Source organism: Pezoporus wallicus, unplaced genomic scaffold (genome assembly GCF_028554395.1).
Source record: "Pezoporus wallicus isolate ANWC-B61680 ecotype Strahan unplaced genomic scaffold, APGP_CSIRO_Pwel_v1 contig_8824, whole genome shotgun sequence".
NCBI classification, from domain to species: Eukaryota; Metazoa; Chordata; class Aves; order Psittaciformes; family Psittacidae; genus Pezoporus; species Pezoporus wallicus.
The window spans coordinates 695,055-704,084 of NW_026642442.1; positions in this window are offsets into that span (position 1 = coordinate 695,055).

Sequence of the window (9,030 nt, forward strand, 5' to 3'; positions counted from 1 at the left end):
CAAAGGAGTGTTCTGGGTATGGCACTAAACTGAACACACAACCATTTATCACACCCAAACCTGACAAGGCTAAAAGGTGACTGCTAAAAAGAATGAGTTCAAGATGCAGGTCAAGGTCCAAAATTCAGTTCTGACTTTGAAAAATGCCTTAGTTTTCAAAGGCAACTTCTTAGATCACAACAGCTGATAGAACAACTACAGCCTGACTTAAACAACAGCATCACAGTGATGGTTCCCCTATTTCACTCTCTGGATACTAATATCAAAACCAAACCCTGTTTTGGTGCAGGGTTACCGGTTGAGTTCTACCTTACGACTGCCTGGAAGCCCTACAGCAATAGAGTGCAACAGAAATTACTAATCCCAGTGCAGGTGGGGGAAGCAGCAACTACATGTATCAAAGGGTTACCTTGGGTTTATCAACCATTTACCTTCCACAGAAGTGAAACGTTCCTAAATATGTATCTTAAGATGTGGAAATATACATAGAATCATAGAATCATAGAATAGTCAGGGGTGGAAAGGACCTTAAGATCATCCAGTTCCAATCCCCTGCCATGGGCAGGGACACCTCACACTAAACCATGGCACCCAAGGCTCTGTCCAACCTGGCCTTGAACACCACCAGGGATGCAGCATTCACAACCTCCCTGGGCAACCCATTCCAGTGCCTCAGCACCCTCACAGGAAAGAATTTCCTCCTTATATCCAATCTAAACTTCCCCTGTTTCAGTTTGAACCCATTACCCCTTGTCCTGTCACTGCAGTCCCTAATGAAGAGTCCCTCCCCAGCATCCCTATAGGCCCCCTTCAGACACTGGAAGCTGCTCTGAGGTCTCCCCGCAGCCTTCTCTTCTCCAGGCTGAACAGCCCCAGCTTTCTCAGCCTGTCTTCATACAGGAGGTGCTCCAGCCCCTGAGCATCCTCGTGGCCTCCTCTGGACTTGTTCCAACAGTTCCATGTCCTTTTTATGTTGAGGACCCCAGAACTGCACACAATGCTCCAGGTGAGGTCTCACGAGAGCAGAGCAGAGGGGCAGGATCACCTCCTTGGACCTGCTGGTCACGCTGCTTTGGATGCAGCCCAGGACACGGTTGGTTTCTGGGCTGTGAGCGCACACTGAAGCCAGCTCATATTCATCTTCTCATCAACCAGCACCCCGAAGTCCTTCTCCTTGGGCTGCTCTGAATCTCTTCGCTGCCCAACCTGTAGCTGGGCCTGGGATTGCTCTGACCCCAGGTGTAGGACCTTGCAGTTGGCATGGTTAAACCTCATGAGGTTGGCATCAGCCCAGCTCACAGGCGTGTCGAGGTCCCTCTGGATGGCATTCCTGAAGGTATAAAGGTCGAATACCTGTTTTATAACCAGGAAAACTCCAGGAACTGAAGGATTTGCCCAGAATCCCATGCAACGCCGGCTCCTCAGCCTGGAGCCCTCTTTGTCTCAGTGAGAGGAGTCTAACAAAACTGCAGATGCCAGAAGCCTTCGCAGGCCTTTGCCGATACATCCACAGCTTCTGCAGCACCAGCCCCAGCAGCTTGGCTTTTACCATAATGAAACCCCACTAAAGTTAAAGAAAGTGGAGCATACACCATATAGGGAAAGGCCAGAGAAACTTCAGCGTGTAATTGAGAAGGTCAGGAAGTGATCTGTGGGCAGCCTAAAAGGAGATGGAGATATTGCTTATGTAGCTAAAAATGTCTGCAGTTTAGCTGCTAGGAAGCAAGCCCACGTTTTGGTCTTGGTGCATGGAGCACGTGTAGCAGAAGTGAATGTTCCTAAAGCAGCAGCAATCAAGATGGCTCCAATGTTCAGCTTGTGTGGGAATTATCTGCTGAAGGAACTGAGAAGAGGATCCCAGTGAGTTTTCCGGTGTTGCCTGGCTCTCCGGCTGAAAAATGCCCTTTTCCCAGGAGCTGAGGAGGAAAAATAACTTTTAGAATTGCATCAAAGTGGCCTGTTCCTGTGACACATTCCCCACGTGTGAAGCAAATGAGAGTTTATCTTTCCAGCTGCCCACACTGGGTGCCAGTAATGTTTTCTGTTTCAGGCTAAGCCAGACTTTCAGCTGACACTCAGGTTTTACATCTTGATCTAAAACCGGCTGCTTTTAGCTGCACGGGAGCTAAGAGATGATTTCCATGATATAATAGTATGGCACTCTCCACTAAAGCTGTCTGAAGGGAAGTCTTCCATGCTTCCCCTACAAGCATAGCAGGAGCAGGCGACGTGCCACGGAACAATAGGGGCCTGCTTGCAGTTGGCTGTAATCCCTGACATCCTTATCTCCTGGAGCAGGGTATCGGCAGATCTGGACTGCGGAGCCATGGGAACAGGCTAACGAAAGGACAAGTCGCAGGCAGCTCAGTTCACAGTGCAGGTGAAGCACTCATCCAGGCTGGCTCCTGAGGGGTAAAGGCAGAGCTGAAGGGGTGGCAGAATGGTGCAAGCTGCCTTTTGACCGGATCTATGCTGGCTGGGTGTTGAGGAAATGCACTGCAAGCCATATCCACTGCTTTTTGCGATACTCCAACACTTCTCCTCCCTACGAAATGATTCCTGAGTGAATGAGTATCTCAAGTGTTACGCTCCATGAGAACACATGAGCAGCTCAGCTTGAAGGAGCTATGCAATTCAAGACACTGAAGAGCTGTGCATCGAGAGAATCCAGAGCACTGCGAAGACAAACATAAGCTCAGGCACAGACACTGAACTGCAGAGCGATGTTTGTCTTTCATCAGCACGGTGTCGCTTAGCTGCTGATCCCGCTCCCTGAATCACACTGCCACACCAGCTGGAGCCATAGGATCAATAATTAAATAGCTTGGGATGCTACTTATTGCAAGAGGAGAGCTGGGAACACGTATTACTAGACCCACCAGAAAGGACCAGGTTCTTCCCTGCTCTGACTGACCTCAGTGTTCCCTCGCTTGTTCAATAATTCAGAAGAAGCTAGCAGGTAAAGAACAAATGGAAATGAAACCTCCTTGTTTTGAGGTTTCTAACGGCATTCTGCTGGCATAACCAAGCAGAGGGGCAGGGAGTGTAGAACAGCAAGAACGGAGAGAAGGGAACTGTTAAAGGAGCTTCAGTCTTCCTTCAACAAGCTTTAAGGACGATCTGGTTAAGCTCAAGCACAGTAAGTGCAGTGCCCATAGCCCAAGGCTGAAGCAGAGCCTCTAACCGCTGGTTCTCAAGACCACAAATAGCTCACTTAGAATAAGAACACTGAGCTTTTGTACGCTGAAGCATCCCTGAGGAAATCACTAATACAAAGCAGAAGCACAACACCTCAGAAGTTACAGTTTAGCCCAAAGCCATTTTGGAATATTTATTATTTGGGAAATCAGCAGCAGCACAGAGGAAATGTTTAGAATTATTTGCTGATGCACATCAGGGGTGTAATCTGTCTGCGAGGAATCAGAGAATTGGTTAGGTTCAAAAAGACCTTGAAGATCACCGTGTTCAACCATAAACCCAGCACTGCCAAAGCCACCACTAAACCATGTCCCCAGGAGCCGCATCCACATCTTTTAACCCCCGCCAGGGATGGTGGCTCCAGCACTGCCCTGGGCAGCCTCTTCCAGTGCCTGACACCACTTTTAGGGAAGGAATTGTTCCAAACATCCAATCTAAATGATATCCCTGGTGCAGCTTGGGGCCGTTTCCTCTTGTCCCATCCCTTGTTCCTTGGGAGCAGAGCCCAGCCCCTCCTGGCTCCATCCTCCTCTCAGGCACTTGTAGGCAGCCATCAGGTCCCCCCTGAGCCTTCTCTTCTCCACATTGAACCCCCCAGGTCCCTCAGCCCTTCCCCATCACACTTGGGCTCCAGGCTCTGCACCAGCTCCAGTGCCCTTCTCTGGCCCCACTCCAGCACCTCAATGTGTCTTGTAGCGAGGGCCCAGGACTGAACACAGGATTGGAGATGCAGCCTCTCCAGTGCCCAGTGCAGAGGGACAATCCCTGCTCTAGTCCTGCTGACCACACTGTTGCTGATACAGGCCAGGATGCTGTTGTCAGAGAAGGAGATCAGGTCAAGCAGGACCTGATAAACACTTGCTGACTGGGCCTGGTCACCTGGTTGTCTCATCTGTGCTGTGTGATGGCACTCGAGATGATCTGGCTCCATGAGCTTCCCTGGGACCAAGGTCAGGCTGACAGGCCTGTAGCTCTCTGTTGATAAATGATGGGAAATGGCTTGGTGAGCACTTCCACCCAGTACCCATGGGTGGATCCCATCTGGCCCCATAGACCTGTGTGTGTCTAAGTGGTGTAGCAGGTTGCTTACCATTCCCCTTGGATTATGGGGTGCTTCATTCTGCTCAGGGACTTGGTACCTGGAGAACATCTGGGTCTTATTATTAAAGACTGGGGCAAAGAAAGCATTAAGTACCTCAATCTTATCCTCATCCTTTGTCATGATGGTTCTCTTTAGCCCTCCTTTTGATGCCAGTGTATTTATAGAAACCTTTTTCATTACCTTCTACAGCAGATCTAAGTTCTAGTTGGGTTTTGGCCCTTCTGATTCTCTCCCTGTACAACCTCACAATACCCTTCTTGTCCTCTTGAGCTGCTGCCCCTTCTAGCTCATTCTGGCAATCTTCTGTTAAGTAACAGCACCTGCTTCCACAAGCCCAAGCTTCCACCTCTGAGCACGTATCAGTCAGAGCTGCATACTTTTGCTTTGTGGGTTTCATAATCTATTTAATACAGTCCCCAGGCAAGGAGAAGTCTCAGATATAAATGCATTTGGAATACATCTATCTGAGCTGATAAATACTTTTACCAGTTACCTTAGGTTTGGGAATTTGAAGCCCCTACAAATGAAATGCCTTTTGAGGACAGCAGGGGATGAGTACAACGAGCTGACACGCTTCCTTAAAGTGATCTCTTAAGATGTGGCATTAACAAGTGAGTCTCAGAGTTTGCAGCACTTTTTGTATTTATCTGTAGATTCCCTTTTAAAAGTTCTGGTTTAGTGCTATTGGTGTAGAACTCTGAGTCTTCCTTTTTGCTTCTATAGCTTCTTTAATAACTTTTCTGTGCTTCCCTATCAAGAGCTGCTTTTTCTCATCATTTGCACTGACATAGTCAAGTATTACAGAATCCCAGCCTGGTTTGTATTGGAAGGGACCTTAAAGCTCCTCCAGCTCCAACCCCTGCCACGAGCAGGGACCCCTTCCACCGGAGCAGTTTGCTCCAAGCCCCTGTGTCCAACCTGGCCTTGAGCACTGCCAGGGATGGGGCAGCCACAGCTTCTCTGGGCACCCTGTGCCAGCACCTCAGCACCCTCCCAGGGAAGAGCTTCTGCCTTATCTCCAGCCTGAACTTCCCCTGTTTCAGTTTGAACCCATCACCCCTTGGCCTGTCCCTACAGTCCCTGATGAAGAGTCCATCTCCAGCATCCTTGTAGGCCCCATATAAGAGTGGACAACATTATAGCACTTAACTCTTCATCTCTGAAGCAAAGCAGACAGTTTACGTGAACACAAAGGCAAGAGGGTGTCCTATGAACACCAACACATTGTTTCAAAGCACAACCATTCGACAGCCACAGCAGCAGCCAACTGCTCCATGGTGTCATGTGAAAGTATCAGGGGGTTTGGGTGGGTTACTGCATGCAGGGCTGTTCTTGTAAAGTGCAGTTCAAGGCATTCGGAGCATCACCCAAGTTGCTCTTAACTCCTGAAAGAGTTAGAAGCCCAGCTCTTCTGTACCATTACCCTTTCCTGTAGCCTTTGAAGAACATTTTACTACAGCATGATCCTAGCAAGGAATAAAAAACAACTAGAGGCAGGCTTTGACTCCTGTGCTCTTCCCAATCACAACTCCAGGGACAGATCTAACGCTGAGACTGCTGCTGCTGGCACATGGATCATAAGAAAAGTGGCAAACCCCCAAATTCTCAGGTTTAGAAACAGGATCCAGCAGTGTCCAACGTTACAAATCACCTCCATTCTTCTGACCTTCCTTGTCAAACAGCTGTGATGCTACTGCAGCATTTCAGGAGCAGGGAAATAAGCTGTGCATAAATCAAAACCCACCACTTTCCTACTGCAGGTTACCCAGGTAACAGAAAAAGCATCATCTGGACAATAATATTATTCCAAGTGGAGTATCATGCATATTATTAGACTGTACTTAAATTGCATCAAATTACTAATTCCAGTGGAGAAACTTCACTACCACCACAGTAGCTAAAGAACAGGATATTGTTGCTGTATCACCAGGGAATATAGATGCAAACCCATCTTTGTGTTCAAATGGAAAGCAGGCTGAGGAAGAATGGCAGCTTCTTGGGCATCACAGATATAATTTTTTCTTTCTTTCAGCTATATGAAATATATTCCATTTTCCAATTTAAAAAATGTCTTAGAAAGTCCCTTTTATAAGAATAATTGATTTTCTAGCACGCTGAAATAGTGCATCTGCTGGAATCCTGCCTGTCATTTCCTACATTCACAATAGAGCTCTTCCAACTCTGAAAGTTAACCAGAGAGTTACCAGATTCAGTAGGCACTTTCCACACTGACAAACACCACACAACTTGTGTTGCACCCCCCAGGTGTATAATGAAGGAAACATCCTTCTGTTGAAAGCTTTTAGAGCCATTTACTTAGGCAAAGTAACTTTTATTTTAGTAGGAGCTTGATGTTTTCTCCTCAGATACCAAAGACAAGCAGAAGTGATGTGTACGATTACAAGTGTGTGGCATTTCCCCCAGGAAACATTAGTCAAGTTGGCACCTTCCTCTCCAGATACCAACAGTATTACTTTCTTGTAACTGAACATGATCAAACCTATTTACCCTGCGTTATTAAGCACGTATTTGGAGGCATGAAGCCATGTTGTGGGTTGCTTTAACCTTTTAAAGTAAGCATCTACCTCCAACTTGAGACAAGTTTTTCCTAAGCATCACATTTTGAATCATCGTATAAAAGACACTTGTGCTCCAAGACCTCACAGGCCAGCATTGTAATAGACCAGTCATGAAATAGAAGACCAACCTTGCCCACAAGATGCAGAGGTCAAAATTGTCCTGTCTTCAGAGGAAGAGGCAGTTGTAGATGCTGAGATGACAAGGAATACAAGTGGTAGAGCGTAGCGTGAAATCATGTCTGATGCCCAGGCCTAGAAACCTGCTGAGGTTATCATTAAAGTACATGGTGATCAAATCAGCTATTGCAAGTGTCAATATACTGTATATTATATGAATAAGAGTGTAAGAAAGAAAGTCCAAAAAATGTAATGGATCATAGTTGCACCCATTTAGGTGGAAAACAAAACTTGAACAGAGATACAACAGGGAGGTCCTAAAAGGTGTCCCTGACTTCTTTCTACATATTGGTGCAACCAGCTCATAGGTTAATCTCTGCCTACCTTATCCTATGTGGAAGAGATGTGGAGTTCCATCAGAGTAGAACTGGGAACAAGCAGCACAGGAGACACTGCTCTTTCTTTTTATAGCTGCTAGTTGCTCTTCTTTATTTGTGTGCTTGGGTCTATGGAGAAGGGTGTAGTGCTGTTGCTAAGTGTTTGTTATTTCACAGTACTGGGGAGGAGTAGCACACATTTTGCTCAGCAAGAACACAGATACCAAGTCAACGTAAGAGTAATAATGGAGCTCTCATCTGGGTGGTCAGGCTGTTCTCAAAAGCTTTGTCTGAATGAGGTTTGTGAAACAGGAGAAGAGGTAGTGCTGTTCTGTGCTGGCTGGAAACATGTCTTGCCTGGGAAGTCCTTGGGATGACCAATACTTTGTTATGAGCATCTTCTTCCTAAGCTACCTGGTTTTCATATCAGTGTTGCAGGATATAAACTGAAGCAGCTGAAAGCAAGAGATCCCCCAGACTTTGGCTAAAGGAAGGTAGAAGATCAGCAAAAGAAAACGAATTTCAGCTAAAGGAAAGCACTAAGAAACGCCCAGGTCATTTTAGAGCTAAAGAAGCTGTAATGTACCAGTGATCTATGCTTTCCACTCTGGCTAGAGATAGATCATTATTTCATCTGCTTGCTCAACAGATGACTAATGCCTTGTATTACAGGAAGCATTATTTGAGGCAGTAACAGACAAAACTTCAGCAGCAGTTTACATAAGCAAGTTTTAATATCTAATCAGTGCATTCAGGCCCTACTCCTGAATGACAAGAGTATATAACCTTCATGAAGGGACTATAAAGAAGACACAGGGTATCTGGAAGAGGAAAAAAAAAACAGAGGTCAAAACAAGAGTAGCGAGGGACATATGCAGAAAGAACAGGAAAGAAGATGGGTTGTAGCAACTGGAAGAAACAATGAAGTTCTAGAGCAGAATTTAGAGCTAACACAGACAGGGAAGAATCAAGCAGAACCATACCTGGAGAACTTGACCAAAGAAAACACACTTGCAGCCAGTTTAGTTTTATAGGCACAAGAAGTTACTAGTGATGAACTTTTCTACTCTCATTTTGATGTGTGGGAGAAGTTGTGAGGAAGTAAAATCCCAAGTCCAAGAAGTTCTTCTACACTTGAGGTATGTTGCATCTTGGGTTTGGATCCTCTAAATTCTGTTCTCTTGAATAAAATGGAGCTTTTTTTTAAGTTTTAATAATCATAGAATCATAGAACAGTCAGGGTTGAAAGGACCTTAAGATCATCCAGTTACAGCCCCCCTGCCATGGGCAGGGACACCTCACACTAAACCATGGCACCCAAGGCTCTGTCCAACCTGGCCTTGAACACTGCCAGGGATGGAGCATTCACAGCCTCCCTGGGCAACCCATTCCAGTGCCTCACCACCCTTACAGTAAAGAACTTCTTCATCAGATCCAATCTAAACTTCCCCTGTTTAAGTTTGAACCCATTACCCCTTGTCCTATCACTACAGTCCCTAATGAAGAGTCCATCCCCATAATAATACAGTGCCTAAAAGGTTAACACAAAGATCTATCCACAAAACCTGCAAACAGATTTGGAGTTGAGATCTCTGAAAGATGCTCAATCTAGTCAGGAAGGGCAGCTTGTGCAAAAGTAAATGGAATACTTGCACTG